The sequence below is a fragment of the Mustela nigripes genome, chromosome 15 (assembly GCF_022355385.1).
Source record: "Mustela nigripes isolate SB6536 chromosome 15, MUSNIG.SB6536, whole genome shotgun sequence".
Lineage (NCBI taxonomy): Eukaryota > Metazoa > Chordata > Mammalia > Carnivora > Mustelidae > Mustela > Mustela nigripes.
Genome location: NC_081571.1, coordinates 41570204 through 41588690, shown reverse-complemented (window position 1 = coordinate 41588690; position 18487 = coordinate 41570204). Strand labels below are relative to the sequence as shown.

At 32.7% G+C, this 18487-nt stretch overlaps 1 long non-coding RNA gene across 1 annotated transcript in view; it reads right to left on the bottom strand.

Annotated features, from left to right (window-relative positions):
* Positions 1-327: 327 nt before the first annotated feature.
* LOC132002796 (uncharacterized) overlaps positions 328-18487 on the bottom strand; it is a 60745-nt gene continuing 42585 nt past the window's right edge. The window contains exon 4 of the long non-coding RNA XR_009400017.1: positions 328-499. This is a non-coding gene — a long non-coding RNA (uncharacterized LOC132002796). The remainder of the gene's footprint in view (positions 500-18487) is intronic.

Genomic DNA, 18487 nt, shown 5'->3' with positions numbered 1-18487 from the left:
ATACAAAGTGATAGCCAGATGTTGGGTAGCATTTTGGGTTTCATTAAAATCAAATTTTTTAAATTTTATTAAAAATAAAGCCATAACTTTCCCAAACAGAATTGAATTTAATTAATTCTAAACCCAGTTAAACTCACTCTAACTTTTAAAACTTTATACTATTGGGAGTGCCTACTATTAGTGGCTCAGTTGGTTAGGCATCCAATTCTTTTTTTTTTTTTTTTTGAAGATTTTATTTATGTATTGGACAGACAGAGATCACAAGTAGGCAGAGAGACAAGCAGAGCGAGGTGGAAGTAGGCTCCCCACTGAGCAGAGAGCCCGATGTGGGGCTCGATCCCAGGACCCTGGGATCATGACCTGAGCCGAAGGCAGAGGCTTTAACTCACTGAGCCAACCAGGTGCCAGACGCATCCAATTCTTGATCTCATCTAAGGTCTTGATCTCAGAGTCATGAGCTTGAGCCCTGTGTTGGGCACCATGCTTATCATGGAGACTACTGAAAAAACAAACAAACAAACAAACAAACAAAAACAGAGAAACAAGTTTCTTAACCACTCCAAACCTAAACTTATGTAAGTGGCATAAATACAGCTAACTCCATAATTGTATTGATAGGAGAATTGAAGAATGAATAATAGTAGCTGTTTCTATCAAGTGCTCACTGGATGAGAGGCATTCAGGGAGACTCAGTCCCTGCAACAGATCTCTGCAACACATCATAATATTATATCTGTTTACAGATGGGAAAATCAACATAGACTTTATAGGACCTTGCTCAGACATAACTCATAAATAGTTGAACTAGGTTTTGCTATTAACCCCATATTCTTCTATCAGTTAGATATTTGTACATATCCAAAATACAGACAAAGAAAATCAATAATTAAGTATGCTATAGTCAATAATCGTAATAACTATTAATGTTATCTGGTTCTATTCATCTAACATCTCCCATACAGCATCTAGACTTAGAGGCTTTTTTTCCTAGCAATATTTAATGCTGGTGAGACATGAGAAGCTCAAGCCACTCAGTAGGAGCTTTTGATCAAGCTAGAAAGTAGTCATAGGGGATTTATAACTTTGAGAATAAATTTGATGAAAAAGAAGACATCAATGTAGAAAATAATATACATTCTATTTTGGAGGCATGAAAAATAAATATCCATCTTTAGAAATGATAATTGTGTTCATACAATTGTGAAGAGAAATATCATAAAAATCAATGTATTTTTAATTTAAGGACAAGTTTCAGAGTCACAGTTTATGCAGAATAGCCATCATCTACGGTGACACAGGCACATGATTTCTAAGTATTTAATTGGCTCTTTCTTCAGGTTTTCTTTTTCTTTTTTATTGCCTTCTTTTCTCATTTAAGTTGAAGCTGAATAAATTGGTATTGTTAAAAGGAGACCACAGTCCCCAAATGGAGTCACTTGTGCTAAACTCATGTCATCAAACCAAGACTTAATACTAACCTAACTGCAGTTTCAGCTTTCCTTGGAAATGTATTCTTAACCAGTCAATCTGGGATTACCTGGTCAGTGCTAGTGAGGTAATTTGCCTGATAGACCCTCTGCCTTCCTTTAACAGAAGGTGACTTTATGTGAAACAATGTACTCCAAGTGAGTAACTTCCTTTTTCTGCCACTTCTGCCTATAAAAGTCTTCCATTTTGTGTGGCGACTTGCAGCTCCTTTATATTTGCTATATGAGAACCTGCCCAATTTATGAAACATTGAATAAAGCCAATAAGATCTTAAAAATTTATTTAGTTGAACTTTGTTTTCTTAAGACTGAAATTATCCTTTTATGGAAAAATATCTTCTAAACTACAAAGCAAAATCTGTACCCAAGATTCAGTGGATATCAAATGTAGTTCTTGGCAAAGGCTGATAGCCCTGAAATAATTCATTTTTTTTAAAACAAGGTTAGCTTTCAACAGTTTTACTAATAGTATACTCAAATCTCAAGTGAACAATCTCACTTACAATTCCTATTGATTCTCTCTTCTGATCTTGCCAAATGTAAGGTTTTGTTCTCAAATCTATATTTCCTTTGGAGTTAATTTCAAACAACTAACTTCAAATCATGTTTATGCTTTATGTCCTGTTTCACTATATGGCATATCAACTGGAGGATGGTTTGGACAATGCTTAATAACATTTCTAAATAATGACACTGATAATAAACTGTAACTATTAACTTTCATTTCTTCTAATTTCTAAATCTATTTTTCTATCTCATGCCCTTAGTTCCTACTGAATCTATAGCAGTGTGAATTTTTGGACATAATTATATTTTTAACCATGTTTCTAAAGGTAAAAAAAAACTAAAGATACAGATATTCCTGGTACTTAAAGCCATTCTTTATTTCATGCACATACACACAAACATACACATATAATTAGATATAATCACAGACATGATAAATGTATGGATTATGGGATTAAAAAATGACCTTTTGATGAAACATGATGTTAGAAATAAAGTAATGGTCAAAGTAACAATTGTTTAAAGAGGCAAGTGTTCATAGAAAACCTTATATACAACAAACTGTGTGTTCTCAGTATGTTCTACAGCGTCCATTTAGATATTGTCAACAAACCTCACTCAAAGAACATCCAACATACTTCATAAATCATTAGATTGATGGACTCTGAGGGAAATTTAAGATATATCATTATTGTCTTTATATAGATATCTCTGGGAAAATCAATCTCTCTTTTTTGTTATATACATAAACTATATATATACTATATACACACTATATATACAGTATATATGTATATATACAGTCACATATATACACATATAATATACATTATCTATATACACATACACACATACATACACCCTAGAATGAACTTTGCATATGTGTTTTACCTTTATTTTAAATTAAAACTAATTTTTTAAAATGTTGTCATTATTATTTTATTATTATTATTATTATTATTATTAAAATTATCTCACCATGTGAGAAAACTACACAGAACCTACCTATTCAGGACTGGCAGAGAAATTAAAATATGTGACATAACAGACATATCAAGGTGGAGTCATTTGATTGACAAGTTGATGGAATAGTTAAAGCAAAATAAAATTAAAAATTATGGAGAGCACGTATTGCATGGAGCACTGAGTGTGGTGCATACACAATGAATGCTGGAACACTGAAAAGAAATAAAAGAAAATGAAAAAAAAAAAGAAAATGAACAGAGGGAAAAAATTAAATTATATTAAATTAAAAATAAAAATTTTTTGGATGACATTGGGATTTTTAATATTTGATGTAAACGTAGTTCTGCAGTATCATATGGGTTAAAGGAAAGACCCATAGTTCATTGGAACTCTGGAAATAGGCCCATATATAAGAACGTTTGAATATAGACAAAAGCCAGTTCAATGGAAAAATGATTGAATTTTTACCAAATGGCCATGGAACAATTGGACACCCATCTCCAAAAATTAATAGACCTCCATGCATTTCTCACAAAACATTTAAAAATAGGTAGAGATTTTCCATTTAAGCCTATTTGAACTCAAATGAGTCATAAGCTTAAATGAAAAATCTGTACTTCTAATACTTATAGAAGAAAGTGTAGAGGAACAGCATTGTGATGTTGGGATAGGCTAGATTGCTTAGAGAATAAAAAAGTATAAGTTATTTTTGAAAATTAATAAATAAGACTTCATCAAAATAAAAAACCTCAGCTGTTCATAAGACACTAAGTAAGTGAAAATAAAATGCATAGACTGGGATAAAATGTTGGAGAAATATAGATCAATAAAAAATTGATATCTAGAGCGGTGATGCAACATGGGGGCTTAAGTGGGTACGAGAAGAATAAATGAAAGAAGATGGGATTGGGAGGGAGACAAAACATAAGTGACTCTTAATCTCACAAAACAAACTGAGGGTTGCTGGGGGGAGGAGGTTTGGGAGAAGGGGGTGGGATTATGGACATTGGGGAGGGTATGTGCTTTGGTGAGTGCTGTGAAGTGTGTAAACCTGGTGATTCACAGACCTGTACCCCTGGGGATAAAAATATATGTTTATAAAAAATAAAAAATTATTTAAAAAATAATAAAAAAATAATAAAAGATTAAAAAAATGATATCTAGGTAATAATATAAAAATTACTTTTACAATTAAATAATAAGAAAGCACACAACCCTGTTAAAAATGGGCAAGGTATTTGAATAGTCACTTCAGTCCATAAGTAGTTGGCAGGTGAGTAAGTAATGAAAGCAAAAGTATGAAAGCAAAATCCATTTTCTCTCAGGGCATTATAAACTAAGAAATAACAAAGTAGAAAAATGGTAAATAGATGATGATTTAATACTTCTATGAGAAAACTAACTATCTTTCTAATCCTTAAGAATGAGTATTAAAAGTAAGGAGTTTGCAAGAATTCTGTATATAAGAACTTGGTAAGGGAGACAGAAATAGAAAGGTAAAGAAACCATCAACTCCCATAGTTAAGAGAAACAAAGGAAAAAGAAAGGGGAGGAGGGTCTAGCGGGTAATGTTGCATCCATCACATATCCTGATCTTACTAAAAATTCCACAAAGGATCGCATTCATTTGCATTTCTATGAAATTATTACAAATATACAATTGATTTTCATTACTAGCCATAGCTATGTTCCATAAAGTTGCCATGAACCTTGAATCAGGTAATGAGTACTGATCCACTGATCCCAAGGGAAATACAAAGTTAGGTTCCTACAAACCTCTTGTCACAACATGTTTGTCCACTGATCTGTATACAAACTTGTTTTGGTGTCTTTTTGTCCAACGATATCTAATTTAATATCAGTTGATTCATTAATATGGAACTCATGGCCAACAACACTATGGCTTGTGCCTGAACAAAACTTACTGACATATGTATTTTGTCTGTAAAGCACAACACACCCTATTCATGCCTAGGAATACTACACAGCATGTCAGTAAGATTGGGGCTATTTTAAACAGTGAAAACACTAACAGAAACCTCAAAAAATGCGAAAAGCATGGCACTAGGTAGACTGCAAGAAAGGTTACTTGTTTACAGTATGAGGGCTAAAACGAGAAGGCAAAGCATCAGTTTTTTCTCCCTCCCCTGGGAACATACACATCGAGCAACTAAAATTTTTTGTTGTCAGTATTGACTCATGACAAACTAATCTGAGTGAGCAGAATTCTCAAATATGGAATTTGTAAATAATGAAAATCAATTGAATTTACAAATGTGAATAATGAGAATCAAGTATATTGACGTAAACCTAAAAAAATGTATATTAAGAGGTTTCTGGTATTTTTTTTTTATTTCACTAATCATGATTTCTAGATACAGAAAAATAACATGTAAAATTATTGACTCTCTTTGGAGTAAATTATTGTTAGTGGTGATGGCTTTTTATTATAATGCTAAAAAATGATTCCAAGTCAATTGAAGAATTAACAAATGCATTTTTTCTTTTTTAAATTGCACTGTGAAAAAATTTTTCAAGTATGGAATTTAGTGATTCATTACTTCTATACAATACCCAGTGCTCATCACAAGTGCCCTTCATCTATTTGCCCATTATCTATTTAACCCATTCCCCAACCCATTTTTCCTCCAGCAACCCTCAGTTCACTATAGTTAAGAGTCTCTTTTATGGTTTGCCTCTCTCTTTTTTTCCCCACTATGTTCCTCTATTTTGTTTATTAAATTCCACATTTGACCAAAATCATATGGTATTTGTCTTTCTCTGACTGACTTACTTCACTTAACTTAATACTATCTAGTTCCATCCACATTGTCACAAATGGCAAGATTTCATTCTTTTTTATTGATGAGTAATATTCCATTATATATGTTTCACATATATATCACATTTTATATATATACACATATATATCACACATATACACCATGTAATATTCATTATATATATTTTATACATACATACATGTCATGTATATATGCATATATACATTTTATATATATACATATATATGTATATAATTCCATATTTATGTGATATACATATATAGATGTATAGATATTACAAAGATACAACAATATCTTTACCCACTCATCAGTCAATGGGCCTTGAGCTCTTCCTATAATTTGGCTATTATTGATAATGCTACTATAAACATTGGGGTGCCTGCCTCTTCAAATCAGGATTTTTCTATCCTTTGTGTAAATACCTAGTAGTGTAATAGCTGGATCATAGGGTAGCTCTATTTTTAATTTTCTGACGAACCTCCATATTGTTTCCCAGAGTGGCTACACCATCTTGCATTCCCACCAACAGTGTAAGAGGGTTGCCTTTCTCCACATCCTCCCCAACATCTGGCCTTTCCTGACTTGTTAATTTTAGCCATTCTGACTGGTGTGAGGTGCTATCCTGTGGTATTGATTTGTATTTCCCTGATACTGAGTGATGTTAAGTATTTTTTTTGTGTGTCTGCTGGCCATTTTTATGTAATTTGATTAAGTTTAATATCTCATGTTTAAACTTACCTGGTTGAATATTGCTAGATAGTTTATTTAATACCAGTTGGTATAGTCTGAATGCTTGTGTCCCCACCATATCCATATGTTGAAATCTGAATGTCTGATGAAATGACTTAAGGAGGTGAGGACTTTAAGAGGTGCTTAGGTCATGACGGTAGAGCCTTCCTGAATAAGAATAATGCTCTTATAAAAGCATCCTACAGGGCTCCGTAGCCTTTTCTGCCATGTGAGGATATAATAAAAGGGTGCCAGCTAGAAGCCAGGAATAAGGCTTTCACCAGAATGCAACCATGTTGGCACCATGATCATGGACTTCGTAGCCTCTAGAACTGTGAGAAATATACATTTCTGTTTTTAACAAGGTACAAAGTCTGTGGGATTTTGTTAAAGCAATATGTGCAGACTTAAGATACCAGCCCATCTATTAGATAAAAAGATTTCTGCGAGAACTAATTTTATTTTCCCATATAAACTATTATCTTTCTCTCATCTGAAATAGGCAATTAAATGTATTGAAAGATATAAAGTCTTTGGTGATATCATACGTAATCAAAAATTGCTTTCACCCTGTTTTGTGGTTAAAATCACACCTCTAATGAAATTCACCATATAGCAAAAGCAAGTAACCTTTGTATTCATTAGTAATTATGTAACAAATTAGAACTCTAAAGTTTAAGAGTTAATCATTAAACATACTATATATTTAGAGCATTCTTTAAATCACCAGTGCCCATTTTTTGGCATTACTCTCACAAATTCTTTTATTTTAACCCTGTTGAAAGCCTCTGCTATATGATAATATTGATGAAGAATATGGTGTAAAATCATTGTAATTAATTAGCTATTGAGTTTTTAAGTTAAATTAAAGGCTAACTTAACATCAGTATGAGCAATATTACTTCAGTTTGGGCCAATGAATGATAAACATATTCTATATTTTTAGAAAACTGTTTTAAATTATTGTTTTCCCAGTCTTCCTAAATTCTACTTCCTTTCCTCCCTCTCTCACAATAGGAAAGCATAAAACCTGGAAATGTAATGAATGTATATATTCTCTTCATTTCTTATTAAAACATGACTTCTCAAATCTTCATTATAGGTAGATTACTAAAGAAGGTGTATACTCTAACTTTCAAAAAAGCTAGCCAAAACCCTAATAAGCAGTGTTTGGGAAATGAATTTAAATGGTTAATTACAAGGGAAAATTTAACAGCTTTAGTCACAGTATTTGATCTACAAACATTTTCAAAATATGTCAAAGCTTTTTATATGTCAAATATGTCAAAACATTTCCATAATACATCTGTACAGAATTGTGAACAAATGCATTATTATATTTTTTTGCAAACAGTCTCAAACAAAGCACAGTCAGCTCAGTTCTATGATGTCATTCAGGGACCTAGTTTCTTTTAACTTGTTTATTAATTCTAAATTGATTGATGTCCATTGCATGCTCTAAGCTGGCCCTTTATCATGACTTTAAGTTATAACTTTCTAAAAGAGAAAGAGAGGAAGTGAGGACCTAGTAAATGCTTAGGGGATATGCAATTTGATTACTAAAAGGAAGAAATGAATACTGAAGTACATTTACAGCCCTTAGTTCTTCTTTCTCTGTTTGTTTGTTTGTTTGTTTGTTTTTAACTGAGATCACAGTGTATTAGGAGGATCTTTCTGATAAAATTCCCTCATGTTGACTCATTCTGAGGAAATAGGGGAGAATGACTGCAATGAGAAGCACACTCTTTTGGCAGTGGCTGATGGATGGACCATACTACATTCATATCTTAAAGAAGGTGCTTTTGTCTAAATTTGGAATATTTTAAGAGGTTGTTTATATTTTATGTTCTTTTAACACCTGTAAAAGAAGGTAGGGAATAGGTATTTATGTAGGAAGAAAGGAAACAAGAATTATTTTAGTGAGTTTAATTTTCTGAATTTGTTAAAATTTTTATCTTATTTATATTGTTAAATTATGACCTACTGACAAGCTTTAAGGTCATACCTAGGTAAGGTAACACTCAGGGGAAAGGTGAAAATAGATATTTTAGTCAAAATGTTTTTATTTATGACTGACACTGAGATTTTCTTTCTTCTTACACATGGCACTTTAAAATAACTCACACATTAACTTAAAATTATCATCTATAATCTTTTGAAACTACCCACTAACAGAACAAGTATTGTCTTGGAAAGGATTGTGCTATCACTGTCTAAACCTTCAAATCCTTTCTAAAAATTTAAATATGTACATAATACAAAGAAAAAATTTCTTTGATGTATTTTGGTATTACAAAATATTAAAGCTTCAGAATATATATATCTATATACATATCCATATATAGATATATATATAAGTCATGTTCTAACTGGATATCTACATGCAAAAGAATAAAGCTGAACGACTTTCTATACACAAAAATAAACTCAAAATAGACTGAGAACCTAAATATGAAACCCAAGAGCATAAAAATCCTAGAAGAGAACACAGGCAGTAATTTCTTTGACATCAGGTTTAACAATTTTCTATATATGTCTCCTGAGGCAAAGGAAACAAAAGCAAAAATAAACTATTGAGACTACATCAAAATAAAAAGATTCTGTACAACAAAAGAAACTAACAAAAAGGAAAAAACGAAACTAAAAAGAAAGAACTAAAAACTAGAAGAAAAAAAAAAAGAGGAAACTAACAAAACAAAAGAACCTACTAAATGGGAGAAAGCATTTCCAATGACATATCCAATAAGAGGTTAGTATCTAAAATATATAAAGAACTTATAAAACTACAAACACCAAAAGACAAATAATCCAATTAAAAAATGGGCAGAAGACATGAACAGGCATTTCCCTAAACAAGACATCCAGATGACCAACAAACATATGAAAAGATGCTCCACATCACTCATCACCAGGGAAATCCAAACCAAAACTGCAAGGAGATGTCACCTCATACTTGTACGAATAGCTAAAGTGAAAAACACAAGAAACAATAAGTATTGGAGAAGATGTAGAGAAAAAGGAACCCTTGCATATTGTTGGTGGGGATGCAAACTGAGGAAAATAGTATGGAGATTCCTCAAAAAGTTAAAAGTAGAACGGCCCTATGATCTAGTGATTGCATTAGTGGACATCTACCTAAAGAATACAAAACATTAATTTGAAAAATATATGCAGCTCTATGTTTATTGCAGCATTAGTTACAATAGCCAAATTATGGAAGCAACTTAAATGTCCATAGATAGATGGTAAAAGAAGAGGTGGTGTATATGTATACAATTGAATATTATGTGCCATAAAAAGCATGCAATTTTGATATTTGCAGCAACTTGGATGGATCTAGAGAGGATAATCCTAAGCAAAATAAGTCGAGAAAGACAAATACCATATAATTTCACTCATATGTGGAATTTAAGAAACAAAACAAACAGAGACAGAAAAAAAGAGACAAACCAAGATTCTTAACTACAGAGAAAACAGATGGTTATCAGAGGGGAGGTGCGTGGGGGATGAGTGAAATAGGTGAAAGGGATTAAGAGTAAACTTATCATTATGATTGTTGAGTAATGTATAGAATTGTTATATCACTATATTGTACACCTGAAACTAATATAACATTGTATGTTACCTATATTGGAAAGTAAAATAAAAAACTTAATAACATTTTTAAAAGCTTATATTCTATTATAAACCAAAGGGGAAAAAGTCATGCATTTTTATATTAAAGCATATTTTTTTTAAAAAAGTGGTGTAAAATTATACTCAAGGATATAAAAGGAAAAAACACAGTAGTATTTTAAATTTTCCTGGTTATCACCCCCCCTTTTTTTTTTGCTTAGATTGATAATGCACTTTAGATGCTAAAAATAATCATTTATTTAGCTTAAGCTTTTGAAAATTTAAGAATAAAAATAGGGGCATTGGCTTTTTTATACCCAAGGTAATACTAAATATTTTATTTTTATTCAAGTTTTTATAATGTGCCTGAATTGAATTCATTTCAATTTTATATGGCTTCACTGATCTAGAAATGAATAAAAATGAATGGTTTACTAATTACTTATGATAATAATACTTAGATAATATAAGACCTATTATTTTTGTGAGGTCTCTTTTTCTGTTTGATTTAAATTTTGCTATACCTCCCACTATGACTGTTCTCACATAAACTTATTGGGAAGGCTTTTAGCAAGAATATAGTTTGTGGGAGAGGAGTTTCTGGAGAGGTTTGACCTAGAAAAACTCAGAGATGCAAAAATGAAGAGAGACCAACAGAGAGAAGTTCTAGATTAAAGAAGAAAAGTAATATTTGGAAATCCAAGGTTGGAGAATTTGAGTCCTCATAGTTAAAATTATTTGTAAGAAAAAAAAGGACTAAAGGAATTTCCATCTAGGAGTAGGAGTTGATATGGGCAGGCATAGGCTGTATTTAGTCTGAAATGAGTATATGAGGCATATAATTGAATATTTGGAAAAAGATCAAATTTATATGAATTATATGAACTTACAAAAAAGTGATTAAAAGCTTTTGTAGCTTCTGACAATTCATTTCAGGGGTTTTTAATTTCAGAGGTAGGTCAAGTCATGTTATCAAAGCATAATTAAGTGAAATTGACACACTGTTTACATTTAAGTTTTAAAATAGTATTGACTCCCTTTGCATACCTAAGGCAAAAAAAAAAAAAAAGAAGAAGAAGAAGAAGAAGCCAAAACTGAAAGGATATATGTAATATAAAGATTGTTTCTAAGAATATTTTTAAATAAAGAAAATATATACAGAGAGAGAGAGAGAGAGAAGGGGAGAGAGGGAGAGGGACTCTGAAAGGGAGACAGGAAACAGGAGAGGCAGGAAACTAAGAACTTTCAACAAATAAAAACAACAAAATAAATTAGAACACATAGGGGACGCCTGGGTGGCTCAGTTGGTTAAGCAGCTGCCTTTGGCTCAGGTCATGATCCCAGCGTCCTGGGATCAAGTCCTGCATTGGGCTCCTTGCTCAGCAGGGAGCCTGCTTCTGCCTCTGCCTGTGCCTGCCATTCTGTCTGCCTGTGCTCGCTCTCTCTCTGATTAATAAATAAAATCTTAAAAAAAAATAATTAGAACACATAGTTTTGCTAAACAGTATGAACCTTTATACACATGTGATTTGGTTCAAGAACTGTCATGAATCTTCACAAGAAAATGAGAAGTATTTTGGAATACTTTGATGAAGGATAAATCAAAGTCATAGTAGTTAGAAAAAGTTGATGGGGTATGATAACATGATAAAAAGCTTTGCAAGCTTTTAGTAATATACTGTTGAACATAATGAAAGAGAGAGGTGGGTGAGAAATAATTGCATAATCAATACTATGGGAACTATTTAGGAAAGTTGAATACCTCTTGATAATTACGGTTACTATTAATGTGGAATATTTTTCCTATTATGTGGAAAATGGCAACAATTATATTTGAATATTTAAATACTCTGATATTTCATCAGATTCTCACTTCACATCTTCTATCTATAATATTTAAACATTATAATCATAATTCTGAAATATGACTCAAAAATATTTTAAACAGTTTAAAAATAATTGATTTCAAGGAACAGTGACAGTAGAGTGATATTCATTAAAAGACTACTAACATCAAACAATGTTGAGAAACTGATTGTAATTACATATTTTATTTACTGGATTTAAAATTCTATATGCTTTAATTAAAACCTTGAAAAAACAAGAATGTAACACAGAAGATGCAGTTAAATATGTAAATCATACAGCAGTCTTGATAAGAGAAATAACATTTTCCTTATTTTATACTCCATCTTAATCAGTTTTAACCTCTATTAATTTAAATGTTATAAATTAAGATCGAGATAAAGATGCAAGAATGATTCTAGATCTCCCATAGTCCACATTTCCTATCGAAGAGAATTATCCCATCCCTGCACCCAAAAACATTTTTGGTAAGCAAGAAGATAATGAAAGATATTATCTCAACAAAAAAAGCAAAGCTACCAAAATCTCGTATACAATAAGAGGTCAAGGAAAAAGAGACTTTGGCAGAGCTCTCTGGCCTATATATCTACAACAACACTACAGAAATAAACTTGGAAAAGAAGACAGGTTGGCCAAATCCTAGAACTGCTTATCAACATACTTGAATTCAAGATCATTGAAAGGAGAAGATACACAGGTAGCTAGCTGAGGAAAAATAAAAGTGTGGAGGAAGCCCATGAGTTTAAACCTGTCTACTTCTCCACCAAGATCTCAGGAGAATGAGGAGTCAGTCCCTGCACTCATTCTCCAGCAGCCTTAATAGTAAGTAAGGAGCATAGAAAGACAGAATGACCGATATTCACAGAGCTAACCAACACCAAAACCTGGTGTTTTGGAGACCTAAAAACAAAGACACAATAAACAGCAAATGACCCTCTGAAAAGGAGGAAGATAAACTGAGATTTCCAGGAAAAGATCCTTCTCCATTGCAAATTATTACAAACAGGGTATAAAAATATAAGTACTTTCACCTCATCCATCTTTGAAGTCAAGTGCTGAGGGCCTCTGAAAAGTCACTTCAGTGAAGTAGGGGAGGTAAAATAACTAAGCAAAGGTTCAGATGGAAGGTAAATTCCTAAGCCTATGCTTAATTATTGGCCAGTATGATACCGGAAGTTATATTTGTACAGGACTATGTTCTATGTGTCTAGGTGGAAAAAACACTAAAATTCCTCAGGAAACACTTCAGAGACACAAAAAATAATTTTAAAAAGTTGTCCAGTGGATAGGTGGAAAAATTGTAAATTAAAGGAAAACATCAAGCTGGTGTTTGGTTTTTCCACAGTAGGAGACAATAGAGTGATGATTTTCTTATTCTGAGGGAGAGATTGTGACTGAATAATATCACTCTTAGCCCTGTTGCCATGCGATAGTCTTTCCCTTTTGTTAAATACAGGAAGAAAAAAAATACGTTTGCCGAAATGTGATTCCATTGTGAACTTGTGAGTTGTGCTTATGTCAGTTCACAAAAAGACATGGTGCTGGGGAACACTCGCTGAAAGTAGATACCATGAAATGGAGCCCCACACTGTTGCCTGGAGGATCTTAAGTCACTTTGACAAGTGGCCGCAGCCTCCCCTTCCCATCCAAAGATGGGTCTTCAGCTAAGGGGTTTCCAAACACTCTATTCCACATTATTGTTAACTTTCTAGTTGCTAAGAAAAACAGGTTCCAACAAAACTTCCAAGACTTGACATACACTTTACAAGCAGCCTTCCTTGCTGAGACTGTCAAACCACAGTTTTTTTTAAATTTGACCTAAATCACAAATCTTTTTTCCCAAATCCTATATCAGTATTTCCTCTTCTTTTTTTGTGGTGATTAAAATGCAGTTGTTCTTCTCAGATGCCCTCCTTTGCTGTGACAAATGAATAAATCCACCTTTGTTGGACTATAGTCTGTCCCTTATGGCCATTATCAGATGAAATTTATCCATATTAATAAAGCTACCCTTATAAATATGAGATTGTTATCACTCAATATTTGTATTTCTGTTTTTAAAGATTTCTATTTATATATTCAAAAGGTATCTTGAATATTATTGGCTTAGTGTCAATGTTTACATCTGGAAGAATTTTTTTCAATTTATTTTTTACTTTATTTTTACTTTTTTACTTTATTATTACATGTGTAATTTTTACAAAATCAATTAAATTATCTTTTCAAAATTATTAGAAGATTGTGCTGATAATGCTTTGAATTCAGATATTTGTATACATTCATTAATTTATTAATTTTTAATTTTAATTTTAATTTTTTAGAGAGAGACAGCATGTGCTCATGAGGATGGGTGGGGGTGGGAAAGGGGCAGAGGGAGGGGAAGAGAGAGACTTTAAAAGCAGGCTCCATGCCTAGCACAGATCCCAACTCAGGGCTCCATCTCAGGACCCTGAGATCATGACCTCAGCTAAAACCAGAGTTGGATGATTGACTGAGCCACCCAGATGCTCTGTACATATTTTTTAATTGAAATCTTCCACACATTCACAAGGGAATAGATTCTTAGTATTTCCTTAGTTTTCACTCCATTTTTTGCAGATTGTTTTTATTTTTCCAGTAATATTCAATAAGTAATAGATTATGCCATTGCTCTAAATTTAATCATTGTTTCTATATTCAGGGGTGTACCTTATAGTCCAAAATTATTTCTCCAAGTGGTATTTATCATTGTTGACAAGGAAAGCTATAAAACATCTTACTTTTTCTCTGGAGAACTCTTGTAAATAAGACAATGAAAAGAGGAATATTTCTTTATATTAGGGCTACCATCTTTTCTATGTTTGCCTAGAAATTTAAGAAACACTCTCTTATTTGTTATTGTATAAACATAGGTCCAATCTAGTAAAAATATATGAAAATTACCTAAATTACATCATAAGGGACTGAGGAACAAATGAAATTTCCAACAAGGATTAAATATTTAAATAGTTATATGTATACTGAGGGCTCCTTAATTCTCATCTGTCAATGAAGTTTTCATATGTGTATCTTCAAGACAATTATACAAATATTGTTACAAGTTTTCCTCAGAATATAAGCAATGTCCTTGTCTCGGTTAGTTCTATGAAGAAATATAATATCCTTACAGCCTTCAGGAATACGTTTTTAGTTTCACATATTGATGGGACTTACTAAGCTCAAAATTTAAAAAGATTTAGAAATTCTTCAAATGTATACTAAGCAGAGTGAGTTATACAATGTAATTATAATTAATTTTGTATTTTTATTATATTTAAAAGAATAATTTTCTATAGTTTTCTACTATTTTGTATTATTTGCCAGTTGTCTGAAAATATGTGCCACTCACAATCATCATTTAATTAGTTGCTTCTTTTCCTAAACTAATATTAGCTCTAAATTATACCAAAGTCTTGATTCTCTATTGATTTTCAAGATCAGAAGTAAATTTATATATGTTGAGGTTTAGTGCTAAATGCCATCTTAATCATCTAAAAACAGAGTGAATAAAAATTCTAAAATAGAGAGAAGGAAAACACTTTTTGATTCTTGTTGCAATTTACATCTAATATGAAAGATCGAACTTGACCTTTAAAACTCATACATGATCTTTAACATTGTTTTGATAAATAATCCAATGATGTAATGAAACAGTTGCTAGTGTAAAACTCAAAGAAAGAACTACTTCTGTTTTTTTAAAAATGGACAAAAGGAAAATAAAAATAGAAAGAGACATGGAAGGAGGGAGGAAGGGAACAAGGAAAGAAGGAAGGAAGAGAATCTAAGAATACACCCTGTGGATTCCAGAAAGGAACACTATGGGACCAGGAACCATGTATCTTTAGGAACCTAGCATTTGAAATTGCCCTTGAAATGTTAACATTTTAACAGAGAGTGTTGGAACAGCAGTATATTGTAGATGGAAGGTAGAACAAGAGTTAGGCACAAATTTGGAAGCCTAGGTCATAGTAGGATACACAATATATAGCCAAACATGGAGAAGTAAGTTTGGAAAAGATTTCTAAAGGTTAAGTTGCAGGTTTTGGTCATAATTTCATAGGCAACATAAATAGTGTTGAGTATTATTCTTCAGACATAGATGTTCACAACATCTCACTATTATTATTATAAATAATGTCTTCATTTTAAGCCAGTAATTTCTTTGAGTTTATTTTTATTTCTTCTAATTTGAATATTTAGATACTTTATAATTTTATAAGTATTAGGTTTATAGTAGATAGAAAAGGATTATTATTTCCTCTTTGCACTTCCCTATCTGGGCTGAAAAGTGCATTTTTTTCCCAGCATTTACCATAGAATTTTTTCTACTTAATATGACAAGTTTGCCCCCCAATTTGGCTCAATTTTAGCCATGTCACAATCAAAGATATACCTTAATAGATCATGCTTAATATTGATCGCTTTTAACTGTGAAGTTTTTCATTCATTTCAGAGTGCTGTTGCCTCTATAGTTCTAAAATATGTCATACTCTTACTATAAATACAGATTTGATTTTATTATCCTTCATTTCATTCATTTACTGACAATATTAAGTTCCTGTTACGTTCCAAGGAATTTGAAAACTTTTTTAATAAGTGTATTCTTTTTTTTTGTTACTGTGTTATGATAGCACCATAAAATACATCATTAGTTTTTAATACAGTTTTCCAAGATCCATTGTTTATATACAACACCCATTTGATTAAATCAATGGGCACAAGAGATTTGGTCCTTGCCTTAGAGAAGCTAGAGTCCATGAGAAATCCAGAATTACTGGATGTCTCCCAATATGGATCTCCATGGATCTGACATATTTCTGCATGTCTTGTAACAGTTCTAGATCCATATAATTTTTTCATGGGTGTTAGTATACCAGACAGTCTTGGAGGATAGAAAAGTGTCTCCCTCCAGGGTGGAGAGCATATTTGTTTCCTGACCAGGATAGTAAAAACACTATCTTTCTCCCAGATAAAGTTCGAACAGGTTTTCTAGCAACGCTTTCTAAAAACTGGGTTTTCTAAGTTTGTGGTTTTCCAGTTGCGACACAAACCTGCTATTTGCACTACCTCCACTTGAACACACCTCTTCCTCTCTGCTGTGGGACTCCAGGGATGAGAACATGAAGTTCTATTGTCTGTTGCGCTAGAGTAACAAAAGCCTGTGAGTAACAAAAGCCCTTGTCTCTAGGATTAAAAAAAAAAAAAAAAAAGGAATGTTAATAAAACATGGAAGAGGAGAAAAATTTTTCCTTATGGAAGGAACCCCTTTTGGCCAATTTAGTGTATATTGCTTGTATATCTGATGTTTAGTAGGAATTGATGTGTTTTGTGCTTGTACATCCTGTCCCATAAGTGCTTGAGGACATTATCCTCAACTGTTAAGAGCTACAGGCAGGGAAATGCTAATGTGACACCCTCTCCTAAAATTTGTCACTAGGGAGTGGATGAGTATTTAGTGTGTGTGCCTCTGCCCTCTCATGTTAAAAGAAGCTTTCACACCCTAAGTGATGCTCTCTTGATGGGGAAGTAAGAAGTTTGACTCAATGGCCTGACTGTGGTGTTACCACTTTTCCTTCAGAAGGGGTGACTGATAAACCCTGACAAAATTCTGGTGTCCACTTGGCAGCTAAACTTTCTTTAAATCGTGTGGGTAGAATCATAATGAAAACCTCTGTCTCTTCCAGCCCCGTACTACTAACTTGGAGTCCCAGCACCTTAATGCTCATTGGGTATTGGAGACAATACAAGTGTCAGTGACAGGTGATTTTCACTGGAGTCTCCAGCAAAGAGAAGAAGCAGCCTCCACCTCAGAGAATCCCCTTCTAGCTTTTACCTTCGATCTTTCCTGACAGCATCCCTGGGTACACACCTGTGAAAAAGCAATTATAAGCTTGCTGCTGTGCTCTTGCTGAGAATAAACACCAGCCGTTGGAGGACTATTGACTCTGTAGCCTGGTACTCCAGCTTGGGAGTAGGTCAGTTCCAAATACAACCACTGACAAGGGAGGAGGAGACCACAGCAGCCTCTCTTATCAAATGTAAGTGGTATGTATATTCCAGAACTCACAGACCAGCTCGAGAGGCGCCTCAGGTTTACATGTGGGTTTGCATGTAGACCCAAATCTCATGCTTTTCGCAAATGTTTAAAGTGTAATATTGGAAATGTTTTTTCCTTTCTAAAAAGGCAATTTATATTTATTTTTTTTACATATTATTTTTGTTAATGTGACTATTCAATTAATCAAATTTAAGTCTATTCTGGAGAAAGTTCCATGTGCACTTGAGAAGAATGAGTATTCTGTTGTTTTAGGGTGGAATGTTCTGTAAATATCTATGAGGTCCATCTGGTCCAATGTGTCATTCAGTGCTCTTGTTTCTTTATTGATTTTCTGCTTCAATGATCTATTTCTGAGAGAGGCGTGTTAAGATCTCCAACGATTAGTGTATTCATATCAATATGACTCTTTATCTTGATTAACAGTTTTCTTATGTATT